Genomic DNA, 23,556 nt, shown 5'->3' with positions numbered 1-23,556 from the left:
GTTTTTTATTTTTACAGTCTTCGGTTTTTTCAACTGCAAAAGAACCCTAAAGTCTTACTAACACAAATCAGTCCTTCCAGCAATTCACGCAAATTCAACCCAAATTACTCGTCCAAAACCCACAAATAGACAATCAGTGTCATCTTCGCCAATTAAATTTGTTTCTGAGCGGCGTTTAAACGTGCACGCCAACTGTCCAATCAAAATATGTTTTTTTTTTTTAAATGTACACCAGTGGTTCTCAAACTTTTTTCACCACATACCACCTCAGAAAAACTTATTTATTTATATCAGGGGTGTCAAACTCAAATACAGAGTGGTCCAAAATTCTAAACTGAACAAAGCCGCGGGCCAAAGTTGAACAACTTTAATAGGGACCCGAACAAGTTTTGCATTGAATATTGAACAAGCAAGGCTTATATAACTTTATAGTGACATGCAAAATCGAGTTTTGTTGGTAGCGGGGGTGTATATTGTAGCGTCCCGGAAGAGTTAGTGCTGCAAGGGTTTCTGCATATTTGTTCTGTTGTGTTTATGTTGTATTACGGTGCGGATGTTCTCCCGAAATGTGTTTGTCATTCTTGTTTGGTGTGGGTTCACAGTGTGGTGTAACAGTGTTAAAGTTGTTTATACGGCCACTCTCAGTGTGACCTGTATGGCTGTTGACTAAGTATGCTGTGCATTCACTTGTGTGTGTGTGTGTAGAAGCCGCATATATTACGTGACTGGGCCGGCACGCTGTTTGTATGGAGGAAAAGCGGACGTGAAGACAGGTTGTAGAGGATGCTAAAAGCAGTACCTTTAAGGCACGCCCCCAATATTGTTGTCCGGGTGGATGTCCGGGAGAATGGTTGCCCCGGGAGATTTTCGGTGGGGGCACTGAAATTCGGGATTCTCCTGGAAAATTCGTGAGGGTTGGCAAGTATGAGAATTATAGTTGAATGCGGTGATACAGCGGCACCGCCACTGTATAATATCGGCGGGCCAGCTCTAATGTTAATTTATTATTGCCTCAAGGGCCAAATGATATTACACAGCGGGCCACAGTTTGACACCCATGATTTATATTATTAGTTTTACCTAATCAAAACAGTACAGTAATTTAGCAATGGGTTCCTGACTTTTACTGCCATCTTCTTATAGGTCTATGTGATGTAAAACAAGTAAAACATCAATACAGTATTGATATATGATATATAACATTAGTGGTGTAATGGTACGTGTATTTGTATTGAACCGTTTCGGTACGGGGGTTTCGGTTCGGTTCGGAGGTGTACCGAATAAGTTTCCACACGGACATATTAAGTAGCGTACCGCACATTGTGTAAACAATGCACACCGAGACACACCACACGGCATGCTAGCAGCGACCGGGCTACGATAGACTGACCATACCTCCTCTTTTCACCGGACGTGTCCTCTTTTGCGGGGCTGTCCGGGTGGAGTTTCTTAAATGCCTCAAATGGCCGGCATTTTAAGTTAGGGTTGCGTGTATTTTCAATGTACGTTCAGGGTTAAGAAGGGGTTAAAAACAAAACATTGTGCATGCAGCAGCATTTGTGAGGGAGGGGTGGAGATAGAGAGAGTGAGAGAGTTATGCGTCGCCGGGCTCTGCTTTTTACAAATAGATTTATCAGATTTTATTTTTTATATTAAGTTTGTCAAAATGCTAATGTTTTGTAGGTTCACGGCACATTCTAAAAATACTCTTAAAATAAACAAAAACATAAACAAAAGTGAAATAAAAAAGCTTAAAGGCTAAATGTAATTTAGAATAAGTTGCAACGTTGACTAATAAAACAAAGCTGTTTTTTTTTTTTTCTTTCAAACTGTCATTGCTCAAAACATAATATTGAATCAAAATCAATGTTATTATGAATTATTGACCTATCCAAGGTTCCCATTACTTCACATCAAATATTCCACTAAGAAAAATATTTTTGGTAGAAGATTTAGCAAATTTGGTAAATAAATAACCCAAAAATTTATATTTTGTTGTTTTCTTATTGAACCGAACCGTGACCTCTGAACCGAGGTAAGTACCGAACCAAAATATTTGTGTACCGTTACACCCCTATATAACATACAGTATATCATATCATATTGATATATGATAACATATTTATGAAAGGCATTTTAGACCGTAAAAATCACAAAAAAGGCCCGTGATATCCAGAATCCTCGTCCCCGGTCTCACAGGTTGTCCAGATTTGTCCTACCATAAAGGACGCGGGTGAAAAAAATTGTGTCTCGGATATGAGCACTAGACCCTGGAACAAGGTGGTAGTTCTGGACCGATTGAATCAGCGCCATTTAAAAGTGTCCCCATATGAGACCTGAATAGGGCCTTTTGCGTGAAATATCTCCAGTGAATAGCCGCAGGATTGTGCTCCGTGTCACTCATTCACTTCTCCCCAAGGCCGCCTTCAGGTATGTTTGCCTAAATCAACAGAAAATGCACAGCGGTGAAAGTTCACGTAAGGACTTGAACCCGGTCACCCCTCTCTCATGCCTGAGCCGGAATGCTCACCTGGAATGGTATCTCTTCCTTTTAAGTGAAAAAACCTCGTCGTTAGGAATCCGGCTGCTTTTTTTATGTTTTTTTTTTTTTTTTTATCCCGCCAATTTCTCAAACTCGTCCACGTGGCTTTGAAGTGCCGCGGCGATGAAATCCACAGCGACTTTTCATCACTTTCTACCTGGGGCGCTGTTTTGGAGTGTTTTTTTTCTCAATTTTTTTCTATAGTAGTCACAAGAAATGATGTGATGGTTTATGTGGTGGGACACCTAAAAGGATGTGTCGGTTTATGTGGAGGGCCACATAATTATGCAGTGTTTCCCATCGGTCAGGCATCTATTTGTGGTGGTGTGGTCGGGCAAGGGGGGGGGGGGGTTGGGGGTGTCAGCGGCGGCGGCGATGACCAAGAAGAACGTGGAGTTGGAATATAATTACATTGGCGAAGTTAAAATGCATAGTAGGCTACCGCCACCTACTGCACCGGAGTTGTAACTACAAGCTCCATTCACTGACAGAGCCCCATTGCTTTTATGAGCGGTCGAGCGAGTCAAATTTTTTTTAATTTAATTATTTATTTATTTTTTAATCTATTTGTGGCGGCCGTTATTCTTTCGTGGCGGGCCGCCACAAATAAATGAATGTGTGGGAAACCCTGTTATGTGGCGGTCCAGCTAAAATTATGTGGCGGGCCACATGGAAAAAATGTGACTGTTTATTTGGCATGAGACGTAAAATTGTGTGGCGGACCACTTAAAATGATGTTGCGGTTATGTGGCTTGACACGTAAAATGATGTGGTGGGACACCTAAAATTATGTGGCGGTTTATGTGGCGGGAAGCGCAAAATGATGTGTTGGTTTATGTGGTGGGACACGTAAAATTATGTTTGTGTCGGGCCACGTAAAAATATGTGACGGTCCAGGTAAAATTATGTGTGTGGGCCACATGAAATAATGTGACGGTTTATTTTGCGTTAGATGTAAAATCGTGCGGCGGGCCACTTAAAATGATGTGGGGATTTATGTGGCTGGACACGTAAAATGATGTGGTGGGACACCTAAAATTATTTGGCGGTTTATGTGGCGGTTCAGGTAACATGATGTGGGGCGGCCGCATGAAAAAATTTGATTATTTGGCGTGACGTAAAAAAATTGCGTGGCGGGCCACTTAAAATGATGTGGTGGTTTATGTGGCTGGACACATAAAATGATGCATTGGTGGCGGTTTATGCGGCGGGACTTGTAAAATTATGTGTTGGTTGACGTGGCGGGCCACATAAAATTATGTGACGGTCCAGGTAAAATTATGTGTGTGGGACAAATGAAATAATGTAACGGATTATTTGGCGTGACATGTAAAATTGCGTGGCAGGCCACTTAAAATGATGTGTTGGTTGATGTGGCGGGCCAGATAAAATGATGTGGCGGTCCAGGTAAAATGGTGAGGCCGGCCACGTGAAAAACTGTGACATTTATTTGGCGTGACACGTAAAATTGTGGGGCGGGCCACGCAAAATGATGTGGAGATTTATGTGGCTGGACACGTAAATTGTTGTGGTGGGACACCTAAAATTATGTGGCGGTTTATGTGGCGGTTTATGTGGCGGTTCAGGTAACATGATGTGGGGGGCCACGTGAAAAAATTGGATTATTTGGCGTGACGTAAAAAAATTGCGTGGCAGGCCACTTAAAATGATGTGGTGGTTTATGTGGCTGGACACATAAAATGATGCGTTGGTGGCGGTTTATGCGGCAGGACATGTAAAATTATGTGTTGGTTGACGTGGCGGGCCAGATAAAATGACGTGGCGGTCCAGGTAAAATTATGTGTGTGGACCAAATGAAATAATGTAACGGTTTATTTGGCGTGACATGTAAAATTGCGTGGCGGGCCACTTGAAATGATGTGTTGGTTGATGTGGCGGGCCAGATAAAATGATGTGGCGGTCCAGGTAAAATGATGAGGCGGGCCACTTGAAAAACTGTGATATTTATTTGGCGTGACACGTAAAATTGTGCGGCGGGCCTCTTAAAATGATGTGGTGGTTTATGTGGCTGGACACGTAAAATGTTGTGGTGGGGCACCTAAAATTATGTGGCGGTTTATGTGGCGGTTCAGGTAACATGATATGGGGAGCGACATGAAAAAATGTGTTTATTTGGCGTGACGTATAAAATTGCGTGGCGGGCCACTTAAAATAATGTGGCGGTTTATGTGGCTCGACACGTAAAATGATGCGTTGGTTTATGTGGCTGGCCACATAAAATGACGTGGCGGTTTACGCGGCGGGACAAGTAAAATTATGTGTTGGTTGATGTGGCGGGCCACATAAAATTATGTGACGGTCCAGGTAAAATTATGTGTGTGGGCCAAATGAAATAATGTAACGGTTTATTTGGCGTGACATGTAAAATTGCGTGGCGGGCCACCTGAAATTATGTGTTGGTTGATGTGGCGGGCCAGATAAAATGATGTGGCGGTCCAGGTAACTTGATGTTGGGGGCCACGTGAAAAAATTTGATTGTTTTATTTGGCGTAACATATAAAATTGCTTGGGGGGGGACAACTTAAAATGATGCGTTGGTTTATGTGGAGAGCCACTTAAAAAGAATGCCTTGGTTCATGTGACGGTTTATGTGGCGGTCCAGGTAAAATGGCGAGGCGGGCCATTTGAAAAAATGTGACATTTATTTGGCGTGACACGTAAAATTGTGCGGCGGACCATTTGAAAAAATGTGACATTTATTTGGCGTGACACGTAAAATTGTGCGGTGGGCCACTTAAAATGATGTGTCTGTTCATGTGGCTGGACACATGCTTTTTTATTTATTCATTTTTTTTTTATCTCGCCAATTTCTTAAACTCGTCCACGTTGTCTTGAAGTGCCGCGGCGATGAAATCCACAGCGGCTTTTCATCACTTCTACCTGGGGCGCTGTTTTGGAGTGTTTTTTTTCTCAATTTTTTTCTGAAGTAGTCTGGGCAGACGGAGCCTCTCCGTGTGAAACGGTTGCCTGTGTTTCAAGAGGAATTTCATCAATTTGCACCGAGTTGGGAAATCTGCTATCAAAGGAGATTTCCAAACTGTTTCATGCATCGATCTTGCAGCTTTTGCCCCACAGCATACTAATGGCTTCATTTAGGCCGACGTGACGCTGTTAAATATCTCGAACCGTCCAACCCGGGGTACCGAAAATGGTCCGCGCCCTGTCTCGTGGCCCCGATTGGTGGGTTTTACATTTCGACGTGGTGTTGCCGTTTGACTAATTTCGTGTCATTTGCCGCCACTGTGTCAGGGTCACAGCCGCCGCCTCTGCGGCAAACAAGCAAAAAAAAAAAAAAAAAATCTGGCAGAGTTCATTTAGCGCAGGCAGGTCAAGTCAAACATGAGTGGGATTGTTTCCAGATGTGTCCCGGGTCACTGGTGTGAGCTGAGGTGATATGTGTGCCTTCTATGTCCAAATGAATGCACCCATTTCCTGTTGAAATTTAGCTGCCACTCTATTTCATTCCCGTGCACTCTGGATTGTATCAACAAACAAAACAAAAACAGCCATTTGTCAGCTATTGTAAACTGGCTATGCAGGTGGCATTGACATATATTCGTGTAGGTCACACAAGCTATAATTTACGCAGCTTTTAGGCTGTTTGAGTAATGTTTTGATAGATTGGGACATTTATTTTTTCATAGTTTGTGAGCAATATCACGCAAAAACTAGTGTTCCATTTTAGGATTCGGCAAGATGACCCCGTTTTACTTCAGGGGTGTCAAACACGTTTCCATTAATGGCCACATGGCAGTTACTGCTATTTCAAATAGATATTGAATATACCCTAAAAGGGAGAAGTGGCAGAAAATGGATGGATGGATTGAATATGAGTGCATCCGGAAAGTATTCACAGCGCTTCACCTTTTCCACATTGTAGCCATATTTCAGAAATGGAATAAATTAATTTTTGTCCTCAAAATTCTACACACAATACCCCATAAGTGTGAATTATATTTATATAGCGCTTTTCTCTAGTGACTCAAAGCGCTTTACATGGTAAAACCCAATATCAAAGTTACATTTAAACCAGTGTGAGCACTGGGAGCAGGTGGGTAAAGTGTCTTGCCCAGGGACAAACGGCAGTGACTAGGATGGTGGAAGCGGGAATCGAACCTGCAACCCTCAAGTTGCTGGCACGGCCGCACTACCAACCGAGCTATGCCGCCCCATAACAGTGGTTCTCAACCTTTTTTCAGTGATGTACCCCCTGTGAACATTTTTTTTTTTATTCAAGTACCCCCTAATCAAAACAAAGCATTTTTGCTTGAAAAAAAGAGATAAAGAAGTAAAATACAGCACTGTAAATAAATAAATAAATGATAAATGGGTTGTACTTGTATAGCGCTTTTCTACCTTCAAGGTACTAAAAGCGCTTCAACACTACTTCCACATTTACCTATTCACACACACATTCACACACTGATGGAGGGAGCTGCCATGCAAGGCGCTAACCAGCACCCATCAGGAGCAACGGACGTGACAAGGTTGGTACTAGGTGGGGCTTGAACCAGGGACCCTCGGGTTGCGCACAGCCACTCTCCATCCATCCATCCATTTTCTACCGCTTATTCCCTTTCGGGGCCACTCTCCCACTTATTAAATTGTATAACAGTGCAAAAATATTGCTCATTTGTTGTGGTCTTTCTTGAACTATCCATCCATCCATCTTCTTCCGCTTATCCGAGGTCGGGTCGCGGGGGCAACAGCCTAAGCAGGGAAACCCAGACTTCCCTCTCCCCAGCCACTTCGTCTAGCTCTTCCCGGGGGATCCCGAGGCGTTCCCAGACCAGCCGGGAGACATAGTCTTCCCAACGTGTCCTGGGTCTTCCCCGTGGCCTCCTACCGGTTGGACGTGCCCTAAACACCTCCCTAGGGAGGCGTTCGGGTGGCATCCTGACCAGAGGCCTGAACCACCTCATCTGGCTCCTCTCGATGTGGAGGAGCAGCGGCTTTACTTTGAGTTCCTCCCGGATGACAGAGCTTCTCACCCTATCTCTAAGGGAGAGACCCACCACACGGCGGAGAAAACTCATTTCGGCCGCTTGTACCCGTGATCTTATCCTTTCGGTCATGACCCAAAGCTCATGACCATAGGTGAGGATGGGAACGTAGATCGACCGGTAAATTGAGAGCTTTGCCTTCCGGCTCAGCTCCTTCTTCACCACAACGGATCGGTACAACGTCCGCATTACTGAAGACGCCGCACCGATCCGCCTGTCGATCTCACGATCCACTCTTCCCTGACTCGTGAACAAGACTCCTAGGTACTTGAACTCCTCCACTTGGGGCAGAGTCTCCTCCCCAACCCGGAGATGGCATTCCACCCTTTTCCGGGCGAGAACCATGGACTCGGACTTGGAGGTGCTGATTCTCATTCCAGTCGCTTCACACTCGGCTGCGAACCGATCCAGTGAGAGCTGAAGATCCCGGCCAGATGAAGCCATCAGGACCACATCATCTGCAAAAAGCAGAGACCTAATCCCGCGGCCACCAAACCGGAACCCCTCAACGACTTGACTGCGCCTAGAAATTCTGTCCAGAAAAGTTATGAACAGAATCGGTGACAAAGGACAGCCTTGGCGGAGTCCAACCCTCACTGGAAACGTGTTCGACTTACTGTCGGCAATGCGGACCAAGCTCTGGCACTGATCATACAGGGAGCGGACCGCCACAATAAGACAGTCCGATACCCCATACTCTCTGAGCACTCCCCACAGGACTTCCCGAGGGACACGGTCGAATGCCTTCTCCAAGTCCACAAAGCACATGTAGACTGGTTGGGCAAACTCCCATGCACCCTCAAGAACCCTGCCGAGAGTATAGAGCTGGTCCACAGTTCCACGACCAGGACGAAAACAACACTTTCTTGAACTATTTGGAACAAAAAGATATAAAAATAACTAAAAACTTGTTGAAAAATAAACAGGTGATTCAATTGTAAATAAAGATTTCTACACATAAAAGTAATCATCAACTTAAAGTAATTGTAATAGAGATCCATCTGGATTCATGAACTTAATTCTAAATATTTCTTCACAAAAAAAGAAATCTTTAACATCAATATTTATGGAACATGTCCACAAAAAATCTATCTGTCAACACTGAATATTGCATTGCTGTATTTTTTTCACAGTTTATGAGCTTACATTCATATTTTGTTGAAGTATTATTCAATTAATATATTTATAAAGGATTTTTGAATTGTTGCTATTTTTAGAATATTTAAAAAAAAATCCCTAGAACCCCTTGGTATACCTTCCAGTACCCCCAGGGGTACGCGTACCCCCATTTGAGAACCACTGATTTAAAATAAATAGTGAATATACCCTAAAATGGAGAAGCGGTAGAAAATTAATGGATGGATTGAATATAAAGTGCATCCGGAAAGTATTCACAGCGTTTCCCTTTTTCCATTTGTAGCCGTATTTCACAAATGGAATCAATTCATTTTTGTCCTCAAAGTTCAACACACAATACCTCGTAATGACAACATGAAAAGGTTCTTTCAAAAAAAAAGTAATACCTTACTAAACATTTAAAAAATCGGTAACACTTTAGTATACCATCCATCCATCCATTTCCTTCCGCTTATCCGAGGTCGGGTCACGGGGGCAGCAGCCTAAGCAGGGAAGCCCAGACTCTCCTCTCTCCCGCCACTTCGTCCAGCTCTTCCCGGGGGATCCCGAGGCGTTCTCAGGCCAGCCGGGAGACATAGTCTTCCCAACGTTTCCTGGGTCTTCCCTGTGGCCTCCTACCGGTCGCACGTGCCCGAAACACGGGGGACCCACGTTGCCTTTTCACGCCCCACCTCCGGGCCCGGCTCCAGAGGGGTGACCCGCGTTCGAGCGAGGGAAATCTGGGTCCTCGATTTGTCTTCTTCATAAAGGTCTTCGAGCTTCTCTTTGTCTGATCCCTCACCTAGGACCTGTTTGTCTTGGGAGACCCTACCAGGGGGCATAAAGCCCCCGGACAACATAGCTCCTTGGATCTTTTGGACACGCAAACTCCTCTACCACGATAATGTGGCAGCTCAGAGAGGACCACTTTAGTATGGGGAACACATATTCACCATTAATTAGTTGCATATTGTCTCTGAGTTAGTCATTAATAAGTACTTATTAATGCCTTATTCTGCATGGCCTTATTATACAATCAGTAAGCCCTTAAAGGCCTACTGAAAGCCACTACTACCGACCACGCAGTCTGATAGTTTATATATCAATGATGAAATATTAACATTGCAACACATGCCAATACGGCCTTTTTAGTTGACTAAATTGCAATTTTAAATTTCCCGCGGAGTTTCCTGTTGAAAACGTAGCGGAATGATGACGCTTATGTTGACGCGCGCTTGTGACGTTATTGGCTTGAGCGGACATTTTAGCCCAGCACCACTCACGGCTAAAAGTCGTCCGATTTAATCGCATAATTACACAGTATTTTGGACATCTGTGTTGCTGAATCTTTTGCAATTTGTCCAAATAATAATGGAGACTATAAAGAAGAATGCTGTTGGTGGAAAGCGGTGGATTGCAGCTGCCTTTAGCAACCGAAACACAGCCGGTGTTTCTTTGTTCGTTGTGAAGCTTTAGCGAACATGTTTCTCTACCACATATCAACCAGCAAGTTTTTGGATGAGAAAATTGTGATATTAAGTCGGTTGTCACCAGAGACTTGTGCGGAGTTAGCGTCCTCCTGCAGCAGCTGTCAAAAAGGCAGCTGTGATCTTGGCTCCTCCATTGGCTTCGCTCAGAGACACTGGCGGTCACCGCAGCCCTCCGCCTTTTCAGGTATGACTTTATAATCTCACTAAAACACTATTAACACAATAAGCAGATAAGGGATTTTCCAGAATTGTCCTAGTAAATGTGTCTAATACAGACTTTTTTTTTTTTTTAATACTGCTTCTCTCTAACTTTCCTCATCCACGAATCTTTCATCCTCGCTCAAATTAATGGGGAAATCGTCGCTTTCTCGGTCCGAATCGCTTTTGCTGCCGGTGGTTATGATTATAAACAATGTGATGATGTGAGGAGCCCTACAACCCGTGACGTCACGCGCACATCGTCTGCTACTTCCAGTACAGGCAAGGCCTTTTTATTAGCGACCAAAAGTTGCGAACTTTCTCTACTAAATCCTTTCAGCAAAAATATGGCAATATCGCAAAATGATCAAGTATGACACATAGAATGGACCTGCTATCCCCGTTTGAATAAGAACATCTCATTTCAGTAGGCCTTTAACTAAGTCTTCCTTCAATTCCCTCAGAATTATTGCTTATTATTAACCCTAACCCTAATCCTAACCCTTATATGTTCCCCTAATGTCCAAACAATTCTAAATTAATTTTTTGTTACTTTAGTAACCAACTAATTAATGGGGAACATGTGGAGTTTGCATGTTCTCACCGTGACTGCGTGGGTTCCCTCCGGGTACTCCGGCTTCCTCCCACCTCCAAAAACATGCACCTGGGGATAGGTTGATTGGCAACACTAAATTGATGAGGTGGCGACTTGTCCAGGGTGTACTCCGCCTTCCGCCCGAATGCAGCTGAGATAGGCTCCACCACCCCCCGCGACCCCAAAAGGGACAAGCAGTAGAAAATGGATGGAGGGGTGGTCCCTGTAGAAAAGTATTACCACACAATCCCATTCATAGCCTTTGCTCAATACTTTGCAATTACAGCCTTAAGTCTTTTTGAAAACGATGCCATAAGCTTGGCACACCTTATTTTTTATTTTTATTTTTTTGGCAGTTTCGCCCATTCCTCTTTGCAGGACCTCTTAAGCTCCATCAGGTTTGATGAGAAGCGTTGGTTTTCTTTCAGGACGTCTCTGTACATTGTCCAGTCAGGGAGGTGACCAAGAACCCGATGGTCACTCGGTCAGATCTGCAGCATTCCTCTGTGGAGAGCGGAGAACCTTCCGTAAGGACAACCATCTCTGCAAGCCTGTATGGTACTGTAGCCAGACGGAAGCCATTCCTTTCCTAAAAGTTTGCCAAAAAGCACCTGAGAGAGTCTCAGGCCATGAGAAATGACATTCTCTGGTCTGATGAGACAAAGATTGAACTCTTAGGCATGTTTGAAGGAAACCAGGCATCGCTCATCGCCAGGCCAATACCATCCCTACAGTGAAGCATGGTGGCGGCAGCATCATGATGCGGGGGATGTTTTTCAGCGACAGGAACTGGGAGAGTAGTCAGGATAGAGGGAAAGATGAACGCAGCAATGTGCAGAGACATCCAGGATGAAAACCAACGCTTCTCATCCAACCTGATGGAGCTTTAGAGGTGCTGCAGAGAGGAATGGGTTTGCATATATATCTGATTTTATTATTATTATTATTATTTAAAATTAAAAAACATAATGATGATGATTGTCATTATGGGGTATTGTCTCTAGAATTTTGCGGACAAAATTAATATATTCCATTTTAGAATGAAGCGTTGTGAATACTTTCCGGATCCACCGTATAGAAAAATACCAATTTATTTCCCTCGTATTATTGTGCAACTGTCTATGTCTACGCATTTGATTATGTTTTACTGACAGACTGATGGACAACTTGCTCTGAGATCACAAGTCATGTTGATAGGCAGATATGATTGATATGCTTGGAATATTTTATTGCATAATCCGATGTTAAGGTTTGGAATATTTTTTCTGTCAAAACTAAGAAAGATGAAGTGCTTTAATAGTGCAGCTTGTTTTTAGGCTTTTTGCGGGTCACATGATGTAGCAGGCCACGTAAAATTAGGTGGCGGGCCACGTAAATGATGTGTTGGTTTTGTGGTGGAACACGTGAAATGATGTGTTGGTTTGTGTGGCGGGCCACAAGAAAAATTTGTGACGGTTTATTTGGCATGACACGTAAAATTGTGTGGCGGGCCATTTAAAATGATGTGGCGGGTCCACAAGAAATGATGTGATGGTTTATGTGGTGGGACACGTAAAAGGATGTGTCGGTTTATGTGTCAGTCCAGGTAAAATGATGTGGCGGGCCATGTGGAAAAAAAGGGACGGTTTATTTGGCATGACACGTAAAATTGTGTGGCGGGCCATTTAAAATGATGTGGCGGGCCACAAGAAATGATGTGATGGTTTATGTGGTGGGACACGTAAAAGGATGTGTCTGTTTATGTGGCAGTCCAGGTAAAATGATGTGGCGGGCCACATGGAAAACATGGGACTGTTTATTTGGCATGACACGTACAATTGTGTTGCGGGCCATTTAAAATGATGTGGCGGGCCACAAGAAATGATGTGATGGTTTATGTGGTGGGACACGTAAAAGGATGTCGGTTTATGTGGCAGTCCAGGTAAAATGATGTGGCGGGCCACATGGAAAAAATCGGACTGTTTATTTGGCATGACACGTAAAATTGTGTTGCGGGCCATTTAAAATGATGTGGCGGGTCCACAAGAAATGATGTGATGGTTTATGTGGTGGGACACGTAAAAGGATGTCGGTTTATGTGGCAGTCCAGGTAAAATGATGTGGCGGGCCACGTGGAAAAAATGGGACTGTTTATTTGGCATGACATGTACAATTGTGTTGCGGGCCATTTAAAATGATGTGGCGGGCCACTAGAAATGATGTGATGGTTTATGTGGTGGGACACGTAAAAGGATGTGTCGGTTTATGTGGCAGTCCAGGTAAAATGATGTGGCGGGCCACATGGAAAAAATGGGACTGTTTATTTAGCATGACACGTACAATTGTGTTGCGGGCCATTTAAAATGATGTGGCGGGTCCACAAGAAATGATGTGATGGTTTATGTGGTGGGACACGTAAACGGATGTCGGTTTATGTGGCAGTCCAGGTAAAATGATGTGGCGGGCCACATGGAAAAAATGGGACTGTTTATTTGGCATGACATGTACAATTGTGTTGCGGGCCATTTAAAATGATGTGGCGGGCCACTAGAAATGATGTGATGGTTTATGTGGTGGGACACGTAAAAGGATGTGTCGGTTTATGTGGCAGTCCAGGTAAAATGATGTGGCGGGCCACATGGAAAAAATGGGACTGTTTATTTAGCATGACACGTACAATTGTGTTGCGGGCCATTTAAAATGATGTGGCGGGCCACAAGAGATGATGTGATGGTTTATGTGGTGGGACACGTAAAAGGATGTCGGTTTATGTTGCAGTCAAGGTAAAATGATGTGGCGGGCCACATGGAAAAAATGGGACTGTTTATTTGGCATGACACGTAAAATTGTGTTGCGGGCCATTTAAAATTGCGTGGCGGGCCACAAGAAATGATGTGATGGTTTATGTGGTGGGACACGTAAAAGGATGTCGGTTTATGTGGCAGTCCAGGTAAAATGATGTGGCGGGCCACATGGAAAAAATGGGACTGTTTATTTGGCATGACACGTAAAATTGTGTTGCGGGCCATTTAAAATGATGTGATGGTTTATGTGGTGGGACACGTAAAAGGATGTCGGTTTATGTGGCAGTCCAGGTAAAATGATGTGGCGGGCCACATGGAAAAAATGGGACTGTTTATTTGGCATGACACGTACAATTGTGTTGCGGGCCATTTAAAATGATGTGATGGTTTATGTGGTGGGACACGTAAAAGGATGTCGGTTTATGTGGCAGTCCAGGTAAAATGAGGTGGCGGGCCACATGGAAAACATGGGACTGTTTATTTGGCATGACACGTACAATTGTGTTGCGGGCCATTTAAAATGATGTGGCGGGCCACGAGAAATGATGTGATGGTTTATGTGGTGGGACACGTAAAAGGATGTCGGTTTATGTGGCAGTCCAGGTAAAATGATGTGGCGGGCCACATGGAAAAAATCGGACTGTTTATTTGGCATGACACGTAAAATTGTGTTGCGGGCCATTTAAAATGATGTGGCGGGTCCACAAGAAATGATGTGATGGTTTATGTGGTGGGACACGTAAAAGGATGTCGGTTTATGTGGCAGTCCAGGTAAAATGACGTGGCGGGCCACATGGAAAACATGGGACTGTTTATTTGGCATGACACGTACAATTGTGTTGCGGGCCATTTAAAATGATGTGGCGGGCCACAAGAGATGATGTGATGGTTTATGTGGTGGGACACGTAAAAGGATGTCGGTTTATGTGGCAGTCCAGGTAAAATGATGTGGCGGGCCACATGGAAAAAATCGGACTGTTTATTTGGCATGACACGTAAAATTGTGTTGCGGGCCATTTAAAATTGTGTGGCGGGCCACAAGAAATGATGTGATGGTTTATGTGGTGGGACACGTAAAAGGATGTCGGTTTATGTGGCAGTCCAGGTAAAATGATGTGGCGGGCCACATGGAAAAAATGGGACTGTTTATTTGGCATGACACGTAAAATCGTGTTGCGGGCCATTTAAAATGATGTGGCGGGCCACAAGAAATGATGTGATGGTTTATGTGGTGGGACACGTAAAAGGATGTGTCGGTTTATGTGGCAGTCCAGGTAAAATGATGTGGCGGGCCACATGGAAAAAATCGGACTGTTTATTTGGCATGACACGTAAAATTGTGTTGCGGGCCATTTAAAATGATGTGGCGGGCCACAAGAAATGATGTGATGGTTTATGTGGTGGGACACGTAAAAGGATGTCGGTTTATGTGGCAGTCCAGGTAAAATGATGTGGCGGGCCACGTGGAAAAAATGGGACTGTTTATTTGGCATGACACGTACAATTGTGTTGCGGGCCATTTAAAATGATGTGGCGGGCCACAAGAAATGATGTGATGGTTTATGTGGTGGGACACGTAAAAGGATGTCGGTTTATGTGGCAGTCCAGGTAAAATGATGTGGCGGGCCACATGGAAAAAATCGGACTGTTTATTTGGCATGACACGTAAAATTGTGTTGCGGGCCATTTAAAATGATGTGGCGGTTCCACAAGAAATGATGTGATGGTTTATGTGGTGGGACACGTAAAAGGATGTCTGTTTATGTGGCAGTCCAGGTAAAATGATGTGGCGGGCCACGTGGAAAAAATGTGACTGTTTATTTGGCATGACATGTACAATTGTGTTGCGGGCCACAAGAAATGATGTGATGGTTTATGTGGTGGGACACGTAAAAGGATGTCGGTTTATGTGGCAGTCCAGGTAAAATGATGTGGCGGGCCATGTGGAAAAAATGGGACGGTTTATTTGGCATGAGACGTAAAATTGTGTGGCGGGCCATTTAAAATGATGTGGCGGGCCACAAGAAATGATGTGATGGTTTATGTGGTGGGACACGTAAATGATGTGTTGGTTTGTGTGGCGGGCCACAAGAAAAATTTGTGACGGTTTATTTGGCATGACACGTAAAATTGTGTGGCGGGCCATTTAAAATGATGTGGCGGGCCACGAGAAATTATGTGATGGTTTATGTGGTGGGACACGTAAAAGGATGTGTCGGTTTATGTGGCAGTCCAGGTAAAATGACGTGGCGGGCCACGTGGAAAAAATGGGACTGTTTATTTGACATGACACGTAAAATTGTGTTGCGGGCCATTCAAAATTGTGTGGCGGGCCACAAGAAATGATGTGATGGTTTATGTGGTGGGACACGTAAAAGGATGTCGGTTTATGTGGCAGTCCAGGTAAAATGATGTGGCGGGCCACATGGAAAAAATGGGACTGTTTATTTGGCATGACACGTACAATTGTGTTGCGGGCCATTTAAAATGATGTGGCCGGCCACAAGAAATGATGTGATGGTTTATGTGGTGGGACACGTAAAAGGATGTGTCGGTTTATGTGGCAGTCCAGGTAAAATGATGTGGCGGGCCACATGGAAAAAATGGGACTGTTTATTTGGCATGACACGTACAATTGTGTTGCGGGCCATTTAAAATTGTGTGGCGGGCCACAAGAAATGATGTGATGGTTTATGTGGTGGGACACGTAAAAGGATGTGTCGGTTTATGTTGCAGTCCAGGTAAAATGATGTGGCGGGCCACATGGAAAAAATGGGACTGTTTATTTGGCATGAGACGTACAATTATGTTGCGGGCCATTTAAAATGATGTGGCGGGCCACAAGAAATGATGTGATGGTTTATGTGGTGGGACACGTAAAAGGATGTGTCGGTTTATGTGGCAGTCCAGGTAAAATGACGTGGCGGGCCACATGGAAAAAATGGGACTGTTTATTTGGCATGAGACGTACAATTGTGTTGCGGGCCATTTAAAATGATGTGGCGGGCCACAAGAAATGATGTGATGGTTTATGTGGTGGGACACGTAAAAGGATGTGTCGGTTTATGTGGCAGTCCAGGTAAAATGATGTGGCGGGCCACATGGAAAAAATGGGACTGTTTATTTGGCATGACACGTAAAATTGTGTTGCGGGCCATTTAAAATGATGTGGCGGGCCACAAGAAATGATGTGATGGTTTATGTGGTGGGACACGTAAAAGGATGTCGGTTTATGTGGCAGTCCAGGTAAAATGACGTGGCGGGCCACATAGAAAAAATGGGACTGTTTATTTGGCATGACACGTACAATTGTGTTGCGGGCCATTTAAAATGATGTGGCGGGCCACAAGAAATGATGTGATGGTTTATGTGGTGGGACACGTAAAAGGATGTCGGTTTATGTGGCAGTCCAGGTAAAATGATGTGGCGGGCCACATGGAAAAAATCGGACTGTTTATTTGGCATGACACGTAAAATTGTGTTGCGGGCCATTTAAAATGATGTGGCGGTTCCACAAGAAATGATGTGATGGTTTATGTGGTGGGACACGTAAAAGGATGTCTGTTTATGTGGCAGTCCAGGTAAAATGATGTGGCGGGCCACGTGGAAAAAATGGGACTGTTTATTTGGCATGACATGTACAATTGTGTTGCGGGCCATTTAAAATGATGTGGCGGGCCACAAGAAATTATGTGATGGTTTATGTGGTGGGACACGTAAAAGGATGTCGGTTTATGTGGCAGTCCAGGTAAAATGATGTGGCGGGCCATGTGGAAAAAATGGGACGGTTTATTTGGCATAACACGTAAAATTGTGTGGCGGGCCATTTAAAATTGCGTGGCGGGCCACAAGAAATTATGTGATGGTTTATGTGGTGGGACACGTAAATGATGTGTTGGTTTGTGTGGCGGGCCACAAGAAAAATTTGTGACGGTTTATTTGGCACGACACGTAAAATTGTGTGGCGGGCCATTTAAAATGATGTGGCGGGCCACGAGAAATTATGTGATGGTTTATGTGGTGGGACACGTAAAAGGATGTGTCGGTTTATGTGGCAGTCCAGGTAAAATGACGTGGCGGGCCACGTGGAAAAAATGGGACTGTTTATTTGGCATGACACGTAAAATTGTGTTGCGGGCCATTTAAAATGATGTGGCGGGCCACAAGAAATGATGTCATGGTTTATGTGGTGGGACACGTAAAAGGATGTCGGTTTACGTGGCAGTCCAGGTAAAATGATGTGGCGGGCCACATGGAAAAAATGGGACTGTATTTTTGGCATGACACGTACAATTGTGTTGCGGGCCATTTAAAATGATGTGGCCGGCCACAAGAAATGATGTGATGGTTTATGTGGTGGGACACGTAAAAGGATGTGTCGGTTTATGTGGCAGTCCAGGTAAAATGATGTGGCGGGCCACATGGAAAAAATGGGACTGTTTATTTGGCATGACACGTACAATTGTGTTGCGGGCCATTTAAAATTGTGTGGCGGGCCACAAGAAATGATGTGATGGTTTATGTGGTGGGACACGTAAAAGGATGTGTCGGTTTATGTTGCAGTCCAGGTAAAATGATGTGGCGGGCCACATGGAAAAAATGGGACTGTTTATTTGGCATGACACGTAAAATTGTGTTGCGGGCCATTTAAAATGATGTGGCGGGCCACAAGAAATGATGTCATGGTTTATGTGGTGGGACACGTAAAAGGATGTCGGTTTATGTGGCAGTCCAGGTAAAATGATGTGGCGGGCCACATGGAAAAAATGGGACTGTATTTTTGGCATGACACGTACAATTGTGTTGCGGGCCATTTAAAATGATGTGGCCGGCCACAAGAAATGATGTGATGGTTTATGTGGTGGGACACGTAAAAGGATGTGTCGGTTTATGTGGCAGTCCAGGTAAAATGACGTGGCGGGCCACCTGGAAAAAATGGGACTGTTTATTTGGCATGACACGTAAAATTGTGTTGCGGGCCATTTAAAATTGTGTGGCGGGCCACAAGAAATGATGTGATGGTTTATGTGGTGGGACACGTAAAAGGATGTCGGTTTATGTGGCAGTCCAGGTAAAATGATGTGGCGGGCCACATGGAAAAAATGGGACTGTTTATTTGGCATGACACGTACAATTGTGTTGCGGGCCATTTAAAATGATGTGATGGTTTATGTGGTGGGACACGTAAAAGGATGTCGGTTTATGTGGCAGTCCAGGTAAAATGAGGTGGCGGGCCACATGGAAAAAATGGGACTGTTTATTTGGCATGACACGTAAAATCGTGTTGCGGGCCATTTAAAATGATGTGGCGGGCCACAAGAAATGATGTGATGGTTTATGTGGTGGGACACGTAAAAGGATGTGTCGGTTTATGTGGCAGTCCAGGTAAAATGATGTGGCGGGCCACATGGAAAAAATGGGACTGTTTATTTGGCATGACACGTAAAATTGTGTTGCGGGCCATTTAAAATGATGTGGCGGGCCACAAGAAATGACGTGTTGGTTTATGTGGTGGGTAGGTTTGGGTATCGTTTGAATTCGAACGATTCCGATTCCAAATCTTTGTTTCGATTCCGATTCTTCTTGTACCACGCCGGGATCAATGTGTTTGCCAGGTATTCCCTGGAAGGTGGTATGTATTTTGGGTTGAGAGTTTTCACCATATCCCTGCAAACATAAACAAACATGTAATGTTGCTGTTACTGTTTAGCCCAGTATCAATTAGCTTAGCTCTAACGTTATCGCTTAACTAACCTAAATGTTGGAGATTCCACCTCTGAAAAGGGATGCAGTGGCACTCTTCCGTCTGTGTCACCGACATCTTCCCCATTGCCGCTACGGTGAACGGAGTACGCTGAGCACATCGCGGAGCCTGGCTAGCAGGTTGTAAATTGTCTATGAAAAAATACGCGGGCTAATTTGTTAGCTGCCTCAACGTTGGCGCAAAACACATTATTTATTGCATATATATTGTTTTACTTACCGGATTCGGACTGCAGTGCAGTCACCGAGGAGCCAGGCTGGGCGTCGGAGCCGGAGCCAGAGGAGGAGGCAGAGGAGGACGGTCGGCGCAGCGCGTCAAAGACGGGACACGCATTTATTTGTACTCCATGAACTCTGAGGTGCTTCATCATGTTCGACGTGCACCCTCCTAGGCACGAAACGGTCCTGTCGCACGTGTTACATTTCGTCGATATTTCATTTTTTTTAGTAAAATAAAGCCACACTTTCGACCGCCGACGCCCGCTATTCATGCTTGACCGACCAGCTCGGCTACATAGGCTCGGCTATGCTAACACTTCTGGCAGTGGGCGCTTCTTCGTTGGTGTTCCCGGTCGGCGGACTTATTCTTTTTTTCCAGTCAACGGACCAGGTAACAAAAATAAAAATCGAAATTTAAACTTTTGAACGATTCCGGGAGAATCAGAAAGTTAGTCCCGGTTCCAATCGATACTCGATATCCCAACCCTAGTGGGGCACGTAAAATGATTTGGCAGTTTGTGTCGGGCCACGTAAAATATTGTGACTGTCCAGGTAAAATTATGTGTGTGGGCCACATGAAATAATGTGACAGTTTATTTTGCGTGAGACGTAAAATTGTGTGGCTGGCCACTTAAAATGATGTGGCGATTTATGTGGCTGGACATGTAAAATGATGTGGCGGGACACCTAAAATCATGTGGCGGTTTATGTGGCGGTTCAGGTAACATGATGTGGCGGGCCACATGAAAAAATGTAATTGTTTATTTGGCGTGACATGTAAAATTGCGTGGTGGGCCACTTAAAATGATGTGACGGTTTATGTGGCTGGACACGCAAAATGATGCGTTGGTTTATGTGGCTGGCCACATAAAATGACGTAGCAGTTTACACGGCGGGACACGTAAAATTATGTGTTGGTTGATGTGGCGGGCCACATAAAATTATGTGACGGTCCAGGTAAAATTATGTATGTGGCCCAAATTAAATAATGTAACGGTTTATTTGGCGTGACATGTAAAATTGCATGGCGGGCCACTTAAAATTATGTGACGGTTTATGTGACTGGATACGTAAAAATAATGCGTTGGTTTATGTGGCTTGCTACATAAAATGACGTAGCAGTTTACACGGCGGGACACGTAAAATTATGTGTTGGTTGATGTGGCGGGCCACATAAAATTATGTGACGGTCCAGGTAAAATTATGTATGTGGCCCAAATTAAATAATGTAACGGTTTATTTGGCGTGACATGTAAAATTGCATGGCGGGCCACTTAAAATTATGTGACGGTTTATGTGACTGGATACGTAAAAATAATGCGTTGGTTTATGTGGCTTGCTACATAAAATGATGTGGCGGTTTATGCGATGGGACACGTAAAATTATGTGTTGGTTGATGTGGCGGGCCAGATAAAATGTAGTGGCGGTCCAGGTAAAATGGTGAGGTGGGCCATGTGAAAAACTGTGACATTTATTTGGCGTGACACGAAAATTTTTGCGGCGGGCCACTTAAAATGATGTGGCGATTTATGTAGCTGGACACGTAAAATGTTGCGGTGGGACACCTAAAATTATGTGGCGGTTTATGTGGTGGTTCATGTAACATAATGTGGCGGGCCATGTGAGAAAATTTGATTGTTTATTTGGCGTGACATGTAAAATTGCGTGGCGGGCCACTTAAAATGATGTGTTGGTTTATGTGGCGGGTCACATAAAATTATGTAACGGTACAGGTAAAATAATGTGTGTGGGCCACGTGAAACAATGTGACGGTTTATTTTGCGTGAGTCGTAAAATTGTGTTGCGGGCAACTTGAAATGATGTGGGGATTTATGTGGCTGGACACGTAAAATGATGTGGTGGGACACCTACAATTATGTGGCGGTTCAGGTAACATGACGTGGCGGGCCACATGAAAAAATGTAATTGTTTATTTGGCGTGACATGTAAAATTGCGTGGCGGGCCACTTAAAATGATGCGTTGGTTTATGTGGCGGGCCACATAATGCGTTAGTTTATACGGCGGGACACGTAAAAGTATGTGTTGGTTGATGTGGCGGGCCACTTAAAATGACGTGGCGGTACAGGTAAAATGGTGAGGCGGTCCATGTGAAAAAATGTGACATTTATTTGGCGTGACACGTAAAATTGTGCGGCGGGCCACTTAAAATTATGTGTCGGTTTATGTGGCTGGACACGTAAAACGATGTGTTGGTCTGTGGTGGGACACATAAAAAAATGTGGCGGGAAGTGCAAAACGATGTGGTGGTTTATATGGCGGGTCAGGTAAAATGATGTAGTGAGCCACGTAAAATAACATGGAAGGGCCACAAGAATTTGACGTTTGTTTGGGGAGACACCTATAATGACGTGGCGGGCCACTTAAAATGATGTGGCGCGCCACATAAAATGATGTGGTGGTTTATGTTTCTGGACACATAAAATGATGTGGAGGGACACATAAAATGACGTGGTGGTTTATGTTTCTGGACACATAAAATGATGTGGAGGGACACAAAATGATGTGGTGGTTTATGTTTCTGGACACATAAAATGATGTGGAGGGACACAAAATGATGTGGTGGTTTATGTTTCTGGACACATAAAATGATGTGGAGGGACACAAAATGATGTGGCGGGAAGTGCAAAAAAATGTGGCGGTTTTATATGGCGGGTCATGTAAAATGAGGTGGCGTTTATATGGCGGGCCACATAAAATGAAGTCGCTGTCTATGTGGTGGGTCATGGAAAATGATGTGGCGTTTATTTGGCGGGCCACATAAAATGACTGGCTGTCTATGTGGTGGGTCATGGAAAATGATGCGGTGGGTCATGTAAAATGATGTGGCGTTTATATGGCGGGCCACATAAAAATTACTGGCTGTCTATGTGGTGGGTCATGGAAAATGATGTGGCGTTTATTTGGCGGGCCACGTAAAATGATGTAGCGTGCCATGTAAAATTTCCTTGACCAAGCCACACACAAAGAAGTTGGAGACCTCCATGCTTTTTGAAGCGTTCATCAGTTTTGTCGTGTGGAATGCCGTCTGGAGCACCAGTTAGATTGACATGTCCGACAGATAATCCTCGACAAATCTTTTTTTGATAAAGTATAGGGATAGATTCCATTGCGACGTTAGATTTTTTTGCTCGTATCTGCATCTAGTGGTAAGATCTAGGCCCCTTGCGTACTCAGATATTCACACTCTGTTTGCAGCCATGTTACATTGCTTTACTTCCGATCAAAAGCAATGTAACGTCATATCCGTTAAACATTTTTTTTAAAAGTACAGGTATTTTTCAGAGGCTGTAGGGTACCTATTTAAATCCATTAGTACCGCGGTGCTAACTATCTGCCACTTTTCAGTTGGTAGTTCTTACTGTGACACTTCAGCCAATCAGGCGCTGGGAAATGAATCAATAAACAGCAGACTACAATGAATGATACGGTGCTAACAAAAAGTGATCCTCCTCTTGTTTATCGCTCCTGCGATCGCAGATGAGCAACCTTGGTCGTGATGCGTGACAACACAGGTGAGCGCCTAGAGAGCAATCAGTGCTCAGAATTATCCTGGATCTTTTTTTTTTTCTTGTTTGCTCTCGCCCGCTCCGAGTATTGATCATTTGGGCCGGGCAGCGTTAAACTGCTGGACCCCGGTTGCTGTGGCTCTTCATCACTTAGACGGCGGCGCTCGATCTTCCGTTTCCTGTCCTCCTGCTCAGAGGACGCACTAATAAACCCCGGGAGCTCCAGGTGTTTAAACAGCGAGGCCCCCAGGCTTTTATCTGTGCATATCAGAGTGAGGGGCCCGATAACCACCCTCA

The 23,556-nt window shown here is 44.3% G+C and overlaps 1 protein-coding gene across 2 annotated transcripts in view; it reads left to right on the top strand.

Annotated features, from left to right (window-relative positions):
• The window catches only part of zbtb16a (zinc finger and BTB domain containing 16a), a 408,749-nt gene that overhangs the window by 9,850 nt on the left and 375,343 nt on the right, over positions 1-23,556 (top strand). The window lies entirely within an intron of this gene.

This window comes from Nerophis ophidion, linkage group LG04 (genome assembly GCF_033978795.1).
Source record: "Nerophis ophidion isolate RoL-2023_Sa linkage group LG04, RoL_Noph_v1.0, whole genome shotgun sequence".
Taxonomy (NCBI): domain Eukaryota; kingdom Metazoa; phylum Chordata; class Actinopteri; order Syngnathiformes; family Syngnathidae; genus Nerophis; species Nerophis ophidion.
The sequence above is the reverse complement of the archived record's forward strand: the minus strand, read 5'-3'. Positions and strand labels throughout refer to the sequence as shown.